Here is an 18,344-nt window from a genome sequence, read left to right as displayed (position 1 = left end):
CAGAAATGACTTGAAATTGTGGAACATTTTGGTATTATTTGAATATTGAAAGGTTTCATCAATTTTCTCTGAAACTATGGGAAATTTGTTAAAAAAAATTTACGAGTTAATTAATGACAAATGCATTCGGTGTGGTGAAGAATATCACTAATAACAACATGGAATCATCAGGTGAGTAGATTTGGCTGTTGCATATGAATAATTTCCGTTTTTTCACTAACTGCAACTGCTGCACTAAAAATGGTATGAAAATACCAAATTTTGGTATTACTTGCTCAAATACCAGCGACCATAATGTGCTCTTGGTTGCCCAGTATATAGATGGTAAAATACCATGAAATCATACCAAAATCATGTATGTGAAAGACTACAGAAATACCAAAATATGATTTTCCAAGGGCGCGGGAATACCTAAAATTAAAACCATGGCAATACCAAGTTTTGGTATTCAAGCAATGTTCAAAAATCCAGAAGACCTCAACTTGGTATTGAAATGGATTTATTTTGAGGTATTATTTTACCCTTGGAATAACATGGTTTGGTATTGTTGTGCCCTTACACATACAAGATTTTGGTATGATTTCATGGTATTTTACCATCTATTACTGGGCAACCAAGGGCACATTTTGGTCGCTGTTATTTGCCCAAGTAATACCAAAATTTGGTATTCCCGTGTTATTTACCCCTGCTCGGGTATCTACAATCACTTAGCTTAGAATAGTTAAGTAAAGTAAAACTTAGAAAATGTACACAACTTACGGCCGTCATCCACAATCAACTTAGAAAATTTGCTGGGCTGATATAACGTCATGATTCGAAATCCGGACACTTAGTAGCATATCATTTTTGTAATAGCTGGCAAAAAATCATGTAATAAGTTGGGAATGTAGAAATATCATCAGGATGTGGTATAAACAGTCAGTTTCAAGAAAATGCATGCAAAATATGTCTTTTCTAACAATTTTTCATCACAATTTGAAAATTTAAATGACTTGTTGTGATTCGTATCCCGGACACTGATAAAAGCTGATTCGAAATCCGGACACTTTTGCTTCGAATTCCGGACACTCGATTTTACTTATGAATCGCACAAATTTGGACTGAAATGTTAGTGAATGGCATTCTTTAGGTCTCAAATAAGCTGATAACATCAAAACAATCGATAGTTTTTATAAACATTTGCTAGAATTTAAGGAAATCGTAACCATAAATTTCTGCTTTGCCTTCCCGGTGCTTCGAACGCCTATGAAATATTTCAAGTGAAATGTTTCGCATTTTTGGTAAACTTATAATTTTATTGTATTTAATTGTTTTGACATTAACTATAGCGTTCAAACAACCTTTAATTAAAGTTGATATTGGAATTTATCATATCACACAGTTTTGACATTCATAATGCGAACTTATACCCAAATAATTGATAAAACAAGATGAAGTGTCCGGGTTTCGAAGCGTCCGGGAATTCGAATCATGACGTTAGTTGCTATGCGGTTGTTTGTTTACCTTTGATATGGAAACGTCAACTTACCGTAGATTTTGAAATTTTCCAAACCATACGTCAAGTTTCTAATTTTATTCCTTTTCATTGTAGAAGATCAGATTCATTTCCATTGATTCAAACTCCTAAGCTAAGTGAAATTTTCTAAGTTAAGTGATTGTAGATAGGCCATTACCCGACAAACTTCGTTCTTCCTTTTTTTCGTTTGTTGACGTTTTTTTGATTTTTTGCTTATCCAGCCTACTGTGATCAAATTATGATTTTACATAACTTTCTCCATACAATGTGCAGATTTTCCGGAATCGTTTCCAGAGTGGCCAAAGTTGTAACTTCTTGGCGTAAGAACCTTCCTTGGACTTATACGAACCGAACGCAACAAAGAGCACCTCGATCCGACGTTCCGTGTTGAATTGATTCGCGTTCGAACAAAACCGTCGAAATTTTATATATATAGATTGCGGTTTTGCTACTACCAAAAATTTCCAAATTATCAATCTGTGGTCCCAAAAATCAAAATTTTGCAAAATGTCCAAAAGTGTCCTATTTGATTGAAATAATAAACGTTATAGGACAATGTATTTGAAGTGGTTGGACATGTCTTTTTTAAATGAAAATTTACACTTTTAGCCAAAAAAGAATTATAGCCTTCTGAACGGGCACAAAATGTCCCTATTTTACCATTGAAAACCATAAAATACTAGTAACCCCGAACGCCAAACACAAGAAACTAAAAAAATACAATACGAGCTTCAACAAGAGGCTTAACAATGTTCAAACATTGAATGTATTTGTGTGCAATCAAACCAATATCCGTAGGACGGCTACGAAACTACGGGAATGTATAAATAGACTCGATTATTGGAAGCCCTCGTTTTTTTTGTCTTGTTTCGGGGCATTGAACTCAAACATAATCTTTAAAATGCTCTAAAGTTATTTAGACATTTTAAATCTAGTATGGCGGCCAAAATGAGAAGATGCATTTGATGATGTTTCAGGAAATCAAACATTCGCATTTGACTAAAATGGGGTCGAAGAACGAAATGTGATGTTAAAAATGAGAATATACAAATTACGAAAAAAAATATTATCTTAGATTCGATTATCAGAAACTCCTTAGAAATCTTCGGATAGTCAATTCTGGACTACATTGAAAAATATCTAAGAAATCACAAAAATATGTTTTTGTCATTTCCGATCTGTGGTGTAAAATTTCCAACTTGTTAAAAAGAAAAAAGTCTATATTTGACCTGCAAAAAAAATTGAGATTGTGAATTTTGGTGACAGATTCATCTGGTTTTTTCTAAACATTGTACAAGTAGCATGCGTTTTTTGAACCTTTAATTTTCAATTTATCATATCCCAGTCAGTTTTAAACAAATTTCAATATATGAGCAATTCTCTACCAAAACCGGAAATGGATTTTATTTGTATTTTTTTATTTGGCTCAAACTTTGTGGGGGCCTTCCCTATGACCAAATAAGCTATTTTGTGTGATTAGTTCACCCATACCAGTCTCCATGCAATTTTGGCTGCTGTCCATACAAAAATGGTATGTAAATATTCAAACAGCTGTAACTTTTGAGTGAATTTTCTGATCAATTTGGTGTCTTCGGCAAAGTTGTAGGTATTGTTGAGGACTTTTGAGAAAAATATAGGTACACAAAAAAATTGCATTTGATTTTTTATCAACTTTTTTTTCACTAAAACTCAATTTCCCAAAATACGTATTTTTTATTTTCGAAATTTTTTGAATTGTTTTAGGGGACAAAAATCCGCAACTTTTGAGCCATAGAGAAACATGGTCAAAAAATCTGCCACCGAGTCATGATTTTTTGAAAAAATAGTGATTTTTGGAAAAAAATCCAAGTTTCATGCAAAAACAAGTTTGACATAATTTTTTAATACAAAATTGAATTTGCAATCGAAAAGTACTTTACAGATTTTTTGATAAAGGGCTCTGTTGTCAAGATATAGCAACCGAAAGTTTGATTGCAGTGAAATATTTGCAGTTTTTCAATTTTTAAAATTAGTGACCATAAGTGACCATTTCTAAAAATATTTTTTTTTAGAAGTTCAGAAAATTTGCTATTAAATTGTCTAAGAGACATTGAAGATTGGACCTCGGGTTGCTGAGATAGAGCTGCTTTAAGAAAAGAAACACAAAAATTGAAGTTTTCTTAATCTCACCAAAATAACCCACCATTTTCTGATGACGATATCTCAGCAATTAATGGTCCGATTATCAATGTTAATACATGACACATTCATGAAATTTTCCGATCTCTTTGAAAAAAATACTTTAAAATTTTTCAAATCAAGACTATCATTTTAAATGGGCTTAATATTCAATGTTTGGCCCTTTTAAAATGTTAGTCTTGATTTAAAAAATTTCAAAATATTTTTTTGGGAAAGAACAAAAATTTCACGAATGTTTCATATTTTAACATTGAAAATCGGACCATAAGTTGCTGAGATATCGACATTAGAAAATGGTGTGTTGTTTAGGTGAACCTAGAAAACATAAATTTTCCTGTTTTTAAACCTTTGCATGGCAATATCTCAGCAACTAAAGGTCGTATCAACAAAGTTCAAAATAGCAAAATATAGAGAATTTTCTCAGCTTTTCAAAATTTTTTTTTTCAAAAGTGGGCAAATATGTGCACTTATTTTAAAAAATGAAAAACTGCGACTATTTTTGATTGCAAATTTGATTTTACAGTAGTTGTTCGGTAACTGGGCTGAGAACGTAGCCCAGTCATCGAATGCTGTTCGCTAACTGGGCTGAACGAAAAATAACGAGGGGACTACCGATGCATAATATTTATTTGATGAAATATAAAAATAAGCAAAACTAAAATTTATTTACAATGATTACTTTTCATATTTCTTTAATTGTGACTTAAAATAACATACAAGTTTGAAAAAAGTTTGTTAATTGTTGACCATGATTTTTGCATCCATTAACCCCTCGGTGATTTCGGTTTGTTTTGGTTTTTTGACGTTTGTCTGCTTTTTAACTGGGCTACGGCCCAGTTATCGAGCACCCAGTTAAAAAGCAGCCCAGTTAAACAACGCCCAGTTACCGAACAACTACTGTACATCGAAAAATGAAGTCGAATAATTTTTACGACCAATATTTCGATTTTTTCAAAAAATCTGTATTGATTCAAAATTCATAACTCGCTCAAAGATTTTTTGCACAACCTGGAAATTTCTAAAAAGTTGGCATTTGATGTCCTCTAAAACATATCAAAAAATAAAAAAACAAAAATAATGTATTTTTTTGCAAATCAAGCTTTAGTGACAAAAAGTTAAATAAAAAATCACCAAATTTTTTCTACCGTGTATCATATTTTTGCAGTGTAGTCCGTATCCATAACTACAACTTTGCCGAAGACACCAAATCGATCAAAAAATTTCTTCAAAAGATACAGATTTTTGAATTTTCATGCACCGTTTTTGTATGGCCAGCTGCAAAATTTGTATGGAAAATATATGGACAAACTAATGATGCAAAATGGCTTCTTTGGGCATACCGAAGGCACCAAAACAGTTTCAGTCGGATTAAAAAATACAAAAAAATCGAATGACTGAAATCTGGGAGAACTGCTCTTTATCTTAAAATTCATAACAATAGTTTGTTTCCTGAAGTTAAAGGGTGCACAGCTACCAAGAAAGTTGTTGTTTTCTTATTCAAAAATTGTCAAACTTACGGACCTAATTCTGCATCAATCAAATTTTAACAATAGTCAAAGTATGTTGTATATTATTCGGTAGACTGTACTATAGGGGATGAATTGAAAATCATATTGAGAGTTTCCGTTGTTTGGAAGATACTAAAATTAAACAAAAAATTTGGGACAAAAGCTCTGAATGATGTGCTCCGTTAAGGGTTTTTTTTAATTACAGCGAAACAAAAAAATGTTAACGCCAAGGTATTTAATAGGAAAGGATGAAAAAATATGAAAATATGATGTGATATACATAAACTCAAAAACAACTGAGTTAGGATTTACTGTATTTTGTTAGAAGACTTGAGTAAAATAACTCAAAGTTTTCCGAGAATTTATTTTTTTTTTTCATAAAAATCAGTTGATATTGTTTTTTTTAAGCAAATTGCTTACACTTCGGACCATATCTTGGTATGTGTTTAACAAGCAAAATGCTCCTCTCCCAAAACGCACACATGTTTACTCGGAAAACTCTCTCACGATCCGCGTTGGCTGACTCGCGATCATCATCACGCCGCTTTTTCCACCCATTCAACCACTAGCTCTCAACTGAGTCGGTTCCCCGTTCGACGTTTTTGAGGAACGTTTCCTCTAATATTGTGACAGTAACCTAAAATCAACAACAACTCAAATTTAGTTTGAATAGTTTAAAGTGTAAGTAACGCCAATTTGCTGAGGCAAGAAGAGACATTTTTGATGGAGACGAACGATGGATCATGCCGCGGGGGTTCGACGTTCGGCTCGAAATAATGAAAAGGAAAATGTTTTCATAACCTTCATAACGCAAGTTGGCGAGAGTATGAAAGTGTGTGTATGAGTGGAAAATGCCTTCACACGTTAAGTGTACAATATAAGTAGTGTATAGAATAACAGCAAAAGAAGAATATAAAAAATGTTTGAAGAAAAATGCGAAGAAAATTGAGTGATGGTTCGAGGAAAATCTGGGGATTGAAGTGCGGCGTTAAAACGTGTGTGGAAATTCGTAATTACTGGCGGTGTCAGTGGAATATGTGAAAAGTGGTTGAATTTCTGGCAAGATTAAACATTTATTTAAAAACATCGAAAGAGGTTTGATTGGTGGTGAATTGATTTCAATTTTTATTCAACTTTGTACCATGGTTTCCGATAACTTTTTTATTACACTCATATGATAATATTTCTGTTTAAAATAATTTTCAAATCCATGTCATGTCTTTCATTTATGATTGTGTTTCGTAGATTCACATTGTATTTAGTTAATCAACCAATCAAATTGAAAAAAAAACTCATTTTTGTAAAATATAAAACTGTAATCACCCGATTTTCAGTTTCAAAGCATGCCCATTTGTCGAATAAAATGGCACTTTTCAACCCTCTAAAACTCAACCCCGCCTCTTAGCGGATTTCGACCTAAAAAAGTTCGCCAAAAAAAAATTTCAGTTTTTGATCTTTCAACACTTATTTTTTTAAATGTTTTTAATTGAGAAGAAAAACTCTTAAAATTTAATAACATTAAAAGGTTGCAAATGTGACTTGTATTTTATTATGTAAGTTTGCAAAAGTTTTGAAAAAAGTCATTTTTCAAAAAAATAAATCGAAAAAAAAATTGGGCAGTAGAAGGTTATAACAATGCACTACCAAAACGAAAAATGTTCAGAAAATTTCGAATCTTTGTCCACGTGGTGGAAGGGCTTTATCGAAATTTATTTTACAAATTTTAGGTGAACTCAATATCTCACAGCGTTTGATGCCTTATTTTTTATTTTTTAAATTAGGTAAAATCAATATGAATTCATTCTTAACATTATAAATTAACATACAAATTGTAAATAGATTTTGAAACATTTAACAAGATCCAAATTTCAAATATTTGAATGCTCTAAAAACAAAACTACTGTCAGACTATTCAGACTGTAGTACCGATTTGCTTTAAAATATTAGGATTGATATAGTTTTTTTTTTGCGATCAGAGAATTTTACGAATGTTTAATTTTTTTATGTTGAAAATCGGAACATTAGTTCTCAAGATATCGGTGACAAAAAACAAGGGCAAATTGGGTAAGAATGAGACAATCACATTTTTCCTATTTTTTTTTATCTTTGCATGGCCTTATCTGATTCAATCAAAGACCGTTTAAATAAACTTCAAAAAAGTAAAATGATTTTTTTGCAATTCCATCGTGAAACTACTTATTTTTCCTGTCATTCTTGAACGACGAAATAGCCTACTTTTCTGTACCAAAAATAACAGAATCGAATAGCAACACTTTTCAAAATAAATGCTGAAAAGTTCTACTTTTCAGCACTCAAATGGGTGCTGAAAAGTTGGACTTTTCAGAACTTGTTTCGAAAAGTAACACTTTTCAACATTTTTTTGATTTAAACGATTTATTGACAAAATACATGAAAATTTGACATAAAATTTCACTCAGTGTGTGTTTTTTTGGAATTGCAAAAAATGTTGTATGGAACTCGTTGCAAAACTTGATTTCTTCAGCACCTCTTTTTGCAACTTGTTGCATAAACTACTATTTTCCTTAATGATTATTTTTTTTCTAAATGAGCAAACTTATGCACTATTAAAAAAAAAGTTGCCATAAAATTGATGTAACTTCAACACTGTGCTCTTTATCAAAATTTTACTGATGAATTTTTTGATTGAAAATTTGATTTGCCATTTAAAATAAAGTCAAACAATGTTTTATCTTTTTTTGATTTCAATGAAAAAAAACACTTTTTTAACAGTCAAGACCCGAAGAAAAAAATTTCCCTGTACAACCCGAAGCCTGCAAAATGCGTTACAGTAAATTTTCGCAGGCTTGGGAAATATGCAAAATAGCACCAAACTTCAATGTTTTATAGTGTTTTGGAATCGTCAGAATGTCTACTTTAAGGAAAAAATATGCAAATTAGTGGATTTTTGGGCGGGGCTCGGGGGGGAGGGGGTGAACGAAAAAATATCCGAGCAAAATGCGTTACAGTAAATTTGTAAAATTTATATCTTATGCAAAACATGACCAAAACTCAAAGTTTTATAGTTCTTTGGAAAGGTTTTCACATGAACTTTATGTTAAAAATATAAAAAGTCTACGTTTTCCATAAAGTTTTACTAAAAAAGTTAAGTAAACATTTATTGTTCTATATACTAATATCAGTAAGAGAATAAAAACATGACTTTTCATTAGAAACATAATCATGCGACATATCTAACTTCTCCAAATTTCATGAATAGTCATTCTGCAACAAAATTGAACCGATTCAGCTGAACCGGTTCACCCAACCGGTTCAATAGTTGTACCGGTTGAACATTTCTGGCACAAAATGTATCATGCGACATGTCTAACTCTTTCAAATTGCCTGAAAAGTCATTATGTAGCAAAATTGAACCGATTCAGCTGAACCGATTCATCCAACCGGTTCGATAGTTGTACCGGTTGAACATTTCTGGCACAAAATGTAGCATGCGACATATCTAACTCTTTCAAATTGCCTGAAAAGTCATTCTGTAGCAAAATTGAACCGATTCAGCTGAACCGGTTCATCCAACCGGTTCAATAGTTGTACCGGTTGAACATTTCTGGCACAAAATGTAGCATGCGACATATCTAACTCCTTCAAATTGCCTGAAAAGTCATTTTGTAACAAAATTTAACCGATTCAGCTGAACCGGTTCATCCAACCGATTCAATAGTTGTACCGGATGAACATTTCTGGCACAAAATGTAGCATGCGACATATCTAACTCCTTCAAATTGCCTGAAAAGTCATTATGTAGCAACATTGAACCGATTCAGCTGAACCGGTTCATCCAACCGATTCAATAGTTGTACCGGATGAACATTTCTGGCACAAAATGTAGCATGCGACATATCTAACTCCTTCAAATTGCCTGAAAAGTCATTTTGTAACCAAATTGAACCGATTCAGCTGAACCGGTTTACCCAACCAGTTCGATAGTTGTACCGGTTGAACATTTCTGGCACAAAATGTAGCATGCGACATATCTAACTCTTTCAAATTGCCTGAAAAGTCATTCTGTAACAAAATTGAACCAATTCAGCTGAACCGGTTCATCCAGCCGGTTCGATAGTTGTACCGGTTGAACATTTCTGGCACAACAAGTATCATGCGACATATCTAACTCTTTCAAATTGCCTGAAAAGTCATTCTGTAACAAAATTGAACCGGTTCATCTTACCGGTTGAAAAGTTATGCTTCCTTAACACTCAAACGCTCGGGTAGTCATTTGACCCCTATTTTTTTCTTAAAAATCTCATAACTTTTGGTAGAATTGACCAAATTGGATGCTTCCGGTTGCAAAAGATCCAGATTTGTCTATATTTTGAACTGTCAGATGGGGGACAAATATGGTCCACTTTTACCGGAGATGTTCCGGATTCCGTTGGGGTACCTCGACCCTCCTATTTGGAGTTTTGGTCAATAGAACAAAAACCATTGCACAGAAAAATGCCGGAAATGATGCAAAACTTCAAGGCATCATTCTAATACATCATCCTGCATAGACACATGGCATGGCCAAGACCTTCGGGCACCGAAACAGGTTCCAATCGAAAACGGTTCACTGAGCTGATGTCGATTGGTGGCCAGATGGAACCGGTTCCAGTGCCCCGTATGACTTAACCATGTCAATTATTTTTGCTGGATGATGTATTAGAAGGATGCCTTGAAGTTTTGCATCATTTCCGGCATTTTTCTGTGAAATGGATTTTGTTCTATAGACCAAAACCCCAAATAGGATGGCCGAGGTACCCCAACGGAATCCGGAATATCTCCGGTAAAAGTGGACCATATTTGTCCCTCATCTGACAGTTCAAAATATAGACAAATCTGGATCTTTTGCAACCGGAAGCATCCAATTTGGTCAATTCTACCAAAAGTTATGAGATTTTTAAGAAAAAAAATAGGGGTCAAATGACTACCCGAGCGTTTGAATGTTAAATTCTTTATTTTTTTTAAATTCTTTACATTCTCTAAATTCTTAAAATTCTTAAAATTCTTAAAATTCTTAAAATTCTTAAAATTCTTAAAATTCTTAAAATTCTTAAAATTCTTAAAATTCTTAAAATTCTTAAAATTCTTAAAATTCTTAAAATTCTTAAAATTCTTAAAATTCTTAAAATTCTTAAAATTCTTAAAATTCTTAAAATTCTTCAAATTCTTAAAATTCTTAAAATTCTTAAAATTCTTAAAATTCTTAAAATTCTTAAAATTCTTAAAATTCTTAAAATTCTTAAAATTCTTAAAATTCTTAAAATTCTTAAAATTCTTAAAATTCTTAAAATTCTTAAAATTCTTAAAATTCTTAAAATTCTTAAAATTCTTAAAATTCTTTAAATTCTTAAAATTCTTAAAATTCTTTAAATTCTTAAAATTCTTTAAATTCTTTAAATTCTTTAAATTCTTCAAATTCTTAAAATTCTTAAAATTCATAAAATTCTTAAAATTCTTAAAATTCTTAAAATTCTTAAAATTCTTAAAATTCTTAAAATTCTTTAAATTCTTTAAATTCTTTAAATTCTTTAAATTCTTTAAATTCTTTAAATTCTTTAAATTCTTTAAATTCTTTAAATTCTTTATATTCTTTAAATTCTTTAAATTCTTTAAATTCTTTAAATTCTTTAAATTCTTTAAATTCTTTAAATTCTTTAAATTCTTTAAATTCTTGAAATTCTTTAAATTCTTTAAATTCTTTAAATTCTTTAAATTCTTTAAATTCTTTAAATTCTTTAAATTCTTTAAATTCTTTAAATTCTTTAAATTCTTTAAATTCTTTAAATTCTTTAAATTCTTTAAATTCTTTAAATTCTTTAAATTCTTTAAATTCTTTAAATTCTTTAAATTCTTTAAATTCTTTAAATTTTTTAAATTCTTTAAATTCTTTAAATTCTTTAAATTCTTTAAATTCTTTAAATTCTTGATTTTTTTAAATTCTTTAAATTCTTGATTTTTTTTAAATTTTTTAAATTCTTTAAATTCTTTAAATTCTTTAAATTCTTTAAATTCTTTAAATTCTTTAAATTCTTTAAATTCTTTAAATTCTTTAAATTCTTTAAATTCTTTAAATTCTTTAAATTCTTTAAATTCTTTAAATTCTTTAAATTCTTTAAATTCTTTAAATTCTTTAAATTCTTTAAATTCTTTAAATTCTTTAAATTCTTTAAATTCTTTAAATTCTTTAAATTCTTTAAATTCTTTAAATTCTTTAAATTCTTTAAATTCTTTAAATTCTTAAAATTCTTTAAATTCTTTAAATTCTTTAAATTCTTTAAATTCTTTAAATTCTTTAAATTCTTTAAATTCTTTAAATTCTTTAAATTCTTTAAATTCTTTAAATTCTTCAAGTTCTTTAAATTCTTTAAATTCTTTAAATTCTTTAAATTCTTTAAATTCTTTAAATTCTTTAAGTTCTTTAAATTCTTTAAATTCTTTAAATTCTTTAAATTCTTTAAATTCTTTAAATTCTTTAAATTCTTTAAATTCTTTAAATTCTTTAAATTCTTAAAATTCTTTAAATTCTTTAAATTCTTTAAATTCTTTAAATTCTTTAAATTCTTTAAATTCTTTAAGTTCTTTAAATTCTTTAAATTCTTTAAATTCTTTAAAATCTTTAAATTCTTTAAATTCTTTGAATTCTTTAAATTCTTTAAATTCTTTAAATTCTTTAAATTCTTTAAATTCTTTAAATTCTTAAAATTCTTAAAATTCTTTAAATTCTTTAAATTCTTTAAACTCTTTAAATTCTTTAAATTCTTTAAATTCTTTAAATTCTTTAAATTCTTTAAATTCTTTAAATTCTTTAAATTCTTTAAATTCTTTAAATTCTTTAAATTCTTTAAATTCTTTAAATTCTTTAAATTCTTTAAATTCTTTAAATTCTTTAAATTCTTTAAATTCTTTAAATTCTTTAAATTCTTTAAATTCTTAAAATTCTTTAAATTCTTAAAATTCTTAAAATTCTTAAAATTCTTAAAATTCTTAAAATTCTTAAAATTCTTAAAATTCTTAAAATTCTTAAAATTCTTAAAATTCTTAAAATTCTTAAAATTCTTAAAATTCTTAAAATTCTTAAAATTCTTAAAATTCTTAAAATTCTTAAAATTCTTAAAATTCTTAAAATTCTTAAAATTCTTAAAATTCTTAAAAATCTTAAAATTCTTTAAATTCTTTGAATTCTTTAAATTCTATAAATTCTTTAAATTCTTAAAATTCTTAAAATTCTTAAAATTCTTAAAATTCTTAAAATTCTTAAAATTCTTAAAATTCTTAAAATTCTTAAAAATCTTTAAATTTTTTGAATTCTTTAAATTCTTAAAAATCTTTAAATTTTTTGAATTCTTTAAATTCTTTAAATTCTTTAAATTCTTTAAATTCTTTAAATTCTTTAAATTCTTTAAATTCTTTAAATTCTTTAAATTCTTTAAATTCTTTACATTCTTTAAATTCTTTAAATTCTTTAAATTCTTTACATTCTTTAAATTCTTTAAATTCTTTACATTCTTTAAATTCTTTAAATTCTTTAAATTCTTTAAATTCTTTAAATTCTTTAAATTCTTTAAATTCTTTAAATTCTTTAAATTCTTTAAATTCTTTAAATTCTTTAAATTCTTTAAATTCTTTAAATTCTTTAAATTCTTTAAATTCTTTAAATTCTTTAAATTCATTAAATTCATTAAATTCTTTAAATTCTTTAAATTCTTTAAATTCTTTAAATTCTTTAAATTCTTTAAATTCTTTAAATTCTTTAAATTCTTTAAATTCTTTAAATTCTTTAAATTCTTTAAATTCTTTAAATTCTTTAAATTCTTTAAATTCTTTAAATTCTTTAAATTCTTTAAATTCTTTAAATTCTTTAAATTCTTTAAATTCTTTAAATTCTTTAAATTCTTTAAATTCTTTAAATTCTTTAAATTCTTTAAATTCTTTAAATTCTTTAAATTCATTAAATTCTTTAAATTCTTTAAATTCTTTAAATTCTTTAAATTCTTTAAATTCTTTAAATTCTTTAAATTCTTTAAATTCTTAAAATTCTTTAAATTCTTTAAATTCTTTAAATTCTTTAAATTCTTTAAATTCTTTAAATTCTTTAAATTCTTTAAATTCTTTAAATTCTTTAAATTCTTTAAATTCTTTAAATTCTTTAAATTCTTTAAATTCTTTAAATTCTTTAAATTCTTTAAATTCTTTAAATTCTTTAAATTCTTTAAATTCTTTAAATTCTTTAAATTCTTTAAATTCTTTACATTCTTTAAATTCTTTAAATTCTTTAAATTCTTTACATTCTTTAAATTCTTTAAATTTTTTACATTCTTTTAATTCTTTAAATTCTTTAAATTCTTTAAATTCTTTAAATTCTTTAAATTCTTTAAATTCTTTAAATTCTTAAAATTCTTTAAATTCTTTAAATTCTTTAAATTCTTTAAATTCTTTAAATTCTTTAAATTCTTTAAATTCTTTAAATTCTTTAAATTCTTTAAATTCTTTAAATTCTTTAAATTCTTTAAATTCTTTAAATTCTTTAAATTCTTTAAATTCTTTAAATTCTTTAAATTCTTTAATTTTTTTAATTTTTTTAAATTCTTTAAATTCTTTAAATTCTTTAAATTCTTTAAATTCTTTAAATTCTTTAAATTCTTTAAATTCTTTAAATTCTTTAAATTCTTTAAATTCTTTAAATTCTTTAAATTCTTTAAATTCTTTAAATTCTTTAAATTCATTAAATTCTTTAAATTCTTTAAATTCTTTAAATTCTTTCAATTCTTTAAATTCTTTAAATTCTTTAAATTCTTTAAATTCTTTCAATTCTTTAAATTCTTTAAATTCTTTAAATTCTTTAAATTCTTTAAACTCTTTCAATTCTTTAAATTCTTTAAATTCTTGATTTTTTTAAATTCTTTAAATTCTTGATTTTTTTTAAATTTTTTAAATTCTTTAAATTCTTTAAGAATTAAGAGAATATAAAGAATTTAAAAAAATTAAAGAATTTAAGGAAGCATAACTTTTCAACCGGTTAGATGAACCTGTTCAGCTGAATCGGTTCAATTTTGTTACAGAATGACTTTTCAGGCAATTTGAAAGAGTTAGATATGTCGCATGCTACATTTTGTGCCAGAAATGTTCAACCGGTACAACTATCGAACCGGTTGGATGAACCGGTTCAGCTGAATCGGTTCAATTTTGTTACAGAATGACTTTTCAGGCAATTTGAAAGAGATAGACATGTCACATGATTCATTTTGTGCCAGAAATGTTCAACCGGTACAAATATTGAACCGGTTGGGTGAACCGGTTAAACTGAATCGGTTCAATTTTGTTACAGAATGACTTTTCAGGCAATTTGAAAGAGTTAGACATGTCACATAATACATTTTGTGCCAGAAATGTTCAACCGGTACAACTATTGAACCGGTTGGATGAACCGGTTCAGTTGAATCGGTTCAGTTTTGCTACAGAATGACTTTTGAGGCAATTTGAAAGAGTTAGACATGTCGCATGCTACATTTTGTGCCAGAAATGTTCAACCGGTACAACTATTGAATCGGTTGGATGAACCGGTTCAGCTGAATCGGTTCAATTTTGCTACAGAATGACTTTTCAGGCAATTTGAAAGAGTTAGATATGTCGCATGCTACATTTTGTGCCAGAAATGTTCAACCGGTACAACTATCGAACCGGTTGGATGAACCGGTTCAGCTGAATCGGTTCAATTTTGCTACAGAATGACTTTTCAGGCAATTTGAAAGAGTTAGACATGTCGCATGATACATTTTGTGCCAGAAATGTTCAACCGGTACAACTATTGAACCGGTTGGGTGAACCGGTTCAGCTGAATCGGTTCAATTTTGTTGCAGAATGACTATTCATGAAATTTGGAGAAGTTAGATATGTCGCATGATTATGTTTCTAATGAAAAGTCATGTTTTTATTCTCTTACTGATATTAGTATATAGAACAATAAATGTTTACTTAACTTTTTTGTGAAACTTTATGGAAAACGTAGTCTTTTTATATTTTTAACATAAAGTTCATGTGAAGACCTTTCCAAAGCACTATAAAACTTTGAGTTTTGGTCATGTTTTGCATAAGATATAAATTTTACAAATTTACTGTAACGCATTTTGCTCGGATATTTTTTCGTTCACCCCCTCCCCCCCGAGCCCCGCCCAAAAATCCACTAATTTGCATATTTTTTCCTTAAAGTAGACATTCTGACGATTCCAAAACACTATAAAACATTGAAGTTTGGTGCTATTTTGCATATTTCCCAAGCCTGCGAAAATTTACTGTAACGCATTTTGCAGGCTTCGGGTTTTGACTGTTAAAACATCATAATATGGTCAAAGATTGGATTCTATTTCCCCTAAAACAGCGATTCTCAACGAGGGTACCGGGCCTACTTGATTTACATGGCAGGGGGTACCGGCCTAGAAGAAGGTTGAGAATCGCTGCCCTAAAACATAAAAAAATACAAAAATAAAAAAATATACAATAGTGCAACTCTCTACGAAATCGGCCGATTTCGACCATTTTTATTTTTTGTATTTTTTGATTTGACTTAAACTTTGAGGGGGCCTTCCCTATGACCAAATAAGCTATTTTGCGTCATTGGTTCACCCCAACAAGTCTCCATACAATTTTGGCTGCTGTCCATACAAAAATCGTATGTAAATATTCAAACAGCTGTAATTTGAATGAATTTTCTGATCAATTTGGTGTCTTCGGCAAAGTTGTAGGTATTGTTGAGGACTTTTGAGAACAAAAATAGGTACACGGAAAAAAAAATTGCAGATTTTTTTATCAATTTTTTTTCACTAAAACTCAATTTCCCAAAATACGTATTTTTGGATTTTTGAAAAAAAATTATATGTTTTTGGAGACAATAATCCGTAACTTTTGAGCCATAGAGAAACATGGTCAAAAAATCTACCAACAAGTTATGAATTTTTGAAAAAAAAAAGTGATTTTTGGAAAACATCGAAGTTTCATGCAAAAACAAGTTTGACATTACTTTTTAATGCAAAATTGAATTTGCAATCGAAAAGTACTTAAAAGATTTTTTCATAAAGGGCTCCGTTTTCAAGATATAGCCACCGAAAGTTTGATTTTAGCAAAATATTTGCAGTTTTTAAATTTTTAAAAATAGTGACCATGAGTGACCATTCCTAAAAATATTTTATTTTGAAAAGTTCAGAAAATTTGCTATAAAATTGTCTAAGAGACATTGAAGATTGGACCTCGGGTTGCTGAGATAGAGCCGCTTTAAGAAAAAGAAACACGAAAATTGAAGTTTTCTAAGTCTCATCAAAATAACCCACAATAAATCTAATGACGATATCTCAGCAACTAATGGTCCGATTATCAATGTTAATCCATGAAACATTCGTGAAATTTTCCGATCTTTTCGAAAAAAATATTTTGAAATAAAAAAAAATTAAATTTTTAAGTCAAGACTAACTTTTTAAAGGGCCAAACATTAAATATTACGCCCGTTTAAAATGCTAGTCTTGATTTAAAAATCAAAATATTTTTTTCGAAGAGATCGGAAAATTTCACGAATGTTTCATGTATTAACATTGATAATCAGACCATTAGTTGCTGAGATATCGTCATTAGAAAATGGTGGGTTGTTTTGATGAGACTTAGAAAACTTCAATTTTCGTTTTTCTTTTTCTTAAAGCGGCTCTATCTCAGCAACCCGAGGTCCAATCTTCAATGTCTCTTAGATAATTTTATAGCAAATTTTCTGAACTTTTCAAAACAAATATTTTTAGAAGTGGTCACTCATGGTCACTATTTTTAAAAACTGAAAAACTGCAAATAATTCGCTAAAATCAAACTTTTGGTGGCTATATCTTGAAAACGGATCCCTTTATCAAAAAATCTGTACAGTACTTTTCGATTGCAAATTCAATTTTGCATTAAAAATTAATGTCAAATTTGTTTTTGAATGAAACTTCGATTTTTCCAAAAATCACTATTTTTTCAAAAATTCATAACTCGGCGGCAGATTTTTTGACCATGTTTCTCTATGGCTCAAAAGTTGCAGATTTTTGTCCCCTAAAACATATCAAAAAATCTCGAAAATCAAAAAATACGTATTTTGGGAAATTGAGTTTTAGTAAAAAAAAGTTGATAAAAAAATCTGCAAATTTGTTATTCCGTGTACCTATTTTTTTTTTCTCAAAAGTCCTCAACAATACCTTTGCCGAAGACACCAAATTGATCAGAAAATTCACTCAAAAGTTACAGCTGTTTGAATATTTACAAACCATTTTTGTATGGACAGCTGCCAAAATTGTATGGAGACTTGTATGGATGAACCAATCACACAAAATAGCTTCTTTGGTCATAGGGAAGGCCCCCACAAAGTTTGAGCCAAATCAAAAATTACAAATAAAATCCATTTCTGGTTTTGGTAGAGAATGGCTCAATATTGATTTTTTGGAAATCACTTTCTTGTGACAAAAAGTGATTTTAAAAATTACCAAAAATTTCTTTCCGTGTATCATTTTTTTACCCAACTTTACCCAAGACACCATATCCAACAAAAAGAATCGTAAAAAATACAGATTATTGAATTTTTATACAGAATTTTTTTTCTATAGAAAATGTATCCGCCAGTTTAAAAAATGCAAAAAATTGGATAGCCGAAATCTCAGATGATTGAAATGATTTGAACATGAACAGGTGATCAGAACTTCAGAACTCATTGAACCAAAAATTAAAAACCTTTCGAGTAGAATAATTTAACCAAAAAATGGTAATTGGTCAGATTCATTTAAGAAAAGCTTCCGAAAACAAATCATTTTCTCAATTTAAGTAACAACCATGAATCTTAAACAAATTTTGACCTCTTTTATTGCTATGTTTTCCCACCGTGAATATCCGAGAATCGGCGTGAGATTTCTCACGAGATCAAACTCAAAACAGAGAAAAAAAAATCGTTCTCTGAAGTCGTCAAAACTGTAGAGCACCACTACTGAGCACAAAAAGGGAACAGCTTGGAAGTGAACTAGCACCATCAGAGCACGGAAAACGACGTTCGTCGCGCTGAGTAAATATAATCATTCGCATTTTAATACTTTTCAATGAATTTGCAATAGCGCAAAAAGCAACGA

The 18,344-nt window shown here is 28.4% G+C and overlaps 1 protein-coding gene across 3 annotated transcripts in view; it reads left to right on the top strand.

Annotated features, from left to right (window-relative positions):
• Nucleotides 1-18,344, top strand: part of LOC120422439 (putative protein kinase C delta type homolog) — a 134,726-nt gene that overhangs the window by 2,590 nt on the left and 113,792 nt on the right. Inside the window, exon 1 of one of the 3 annotated variants that reach the window (XM_039585879.2) lies at nucleotides 5,768-5,883. The exons of 1 other annotated variant lie outside the window; for it this stretch is intronic. The gene's annotated coding sequence lies outside the window, so the exon portion shown is untranslated. Of the gene's footprint in view, nucleotides 1-5,767; nucleotides 5,884-18,344 lie in introns of those variants that run through there. One more of the 3 variants, XM_052709109.1, reaches the window with a different exon arrangement.

This window comes from Culex pipiens, chromosome 1, assembly GCF_016801865.2.
Source record: "Culex pipiens pallens isolate TS chromosome 1, TS_CPP_V2, whole genome shotgun sequence".
Lineage (NCBI taxonomy): Eukaryota > Metazoa > Arthropoda > Insecta > Diptera > Culicidae > Culex > Culex pipiens.
The sequence above is the reverse complement of the archived record's forward strand: the minus strand, read 5'-3'. Positions and strand labels throughout refer to the sequence as shown.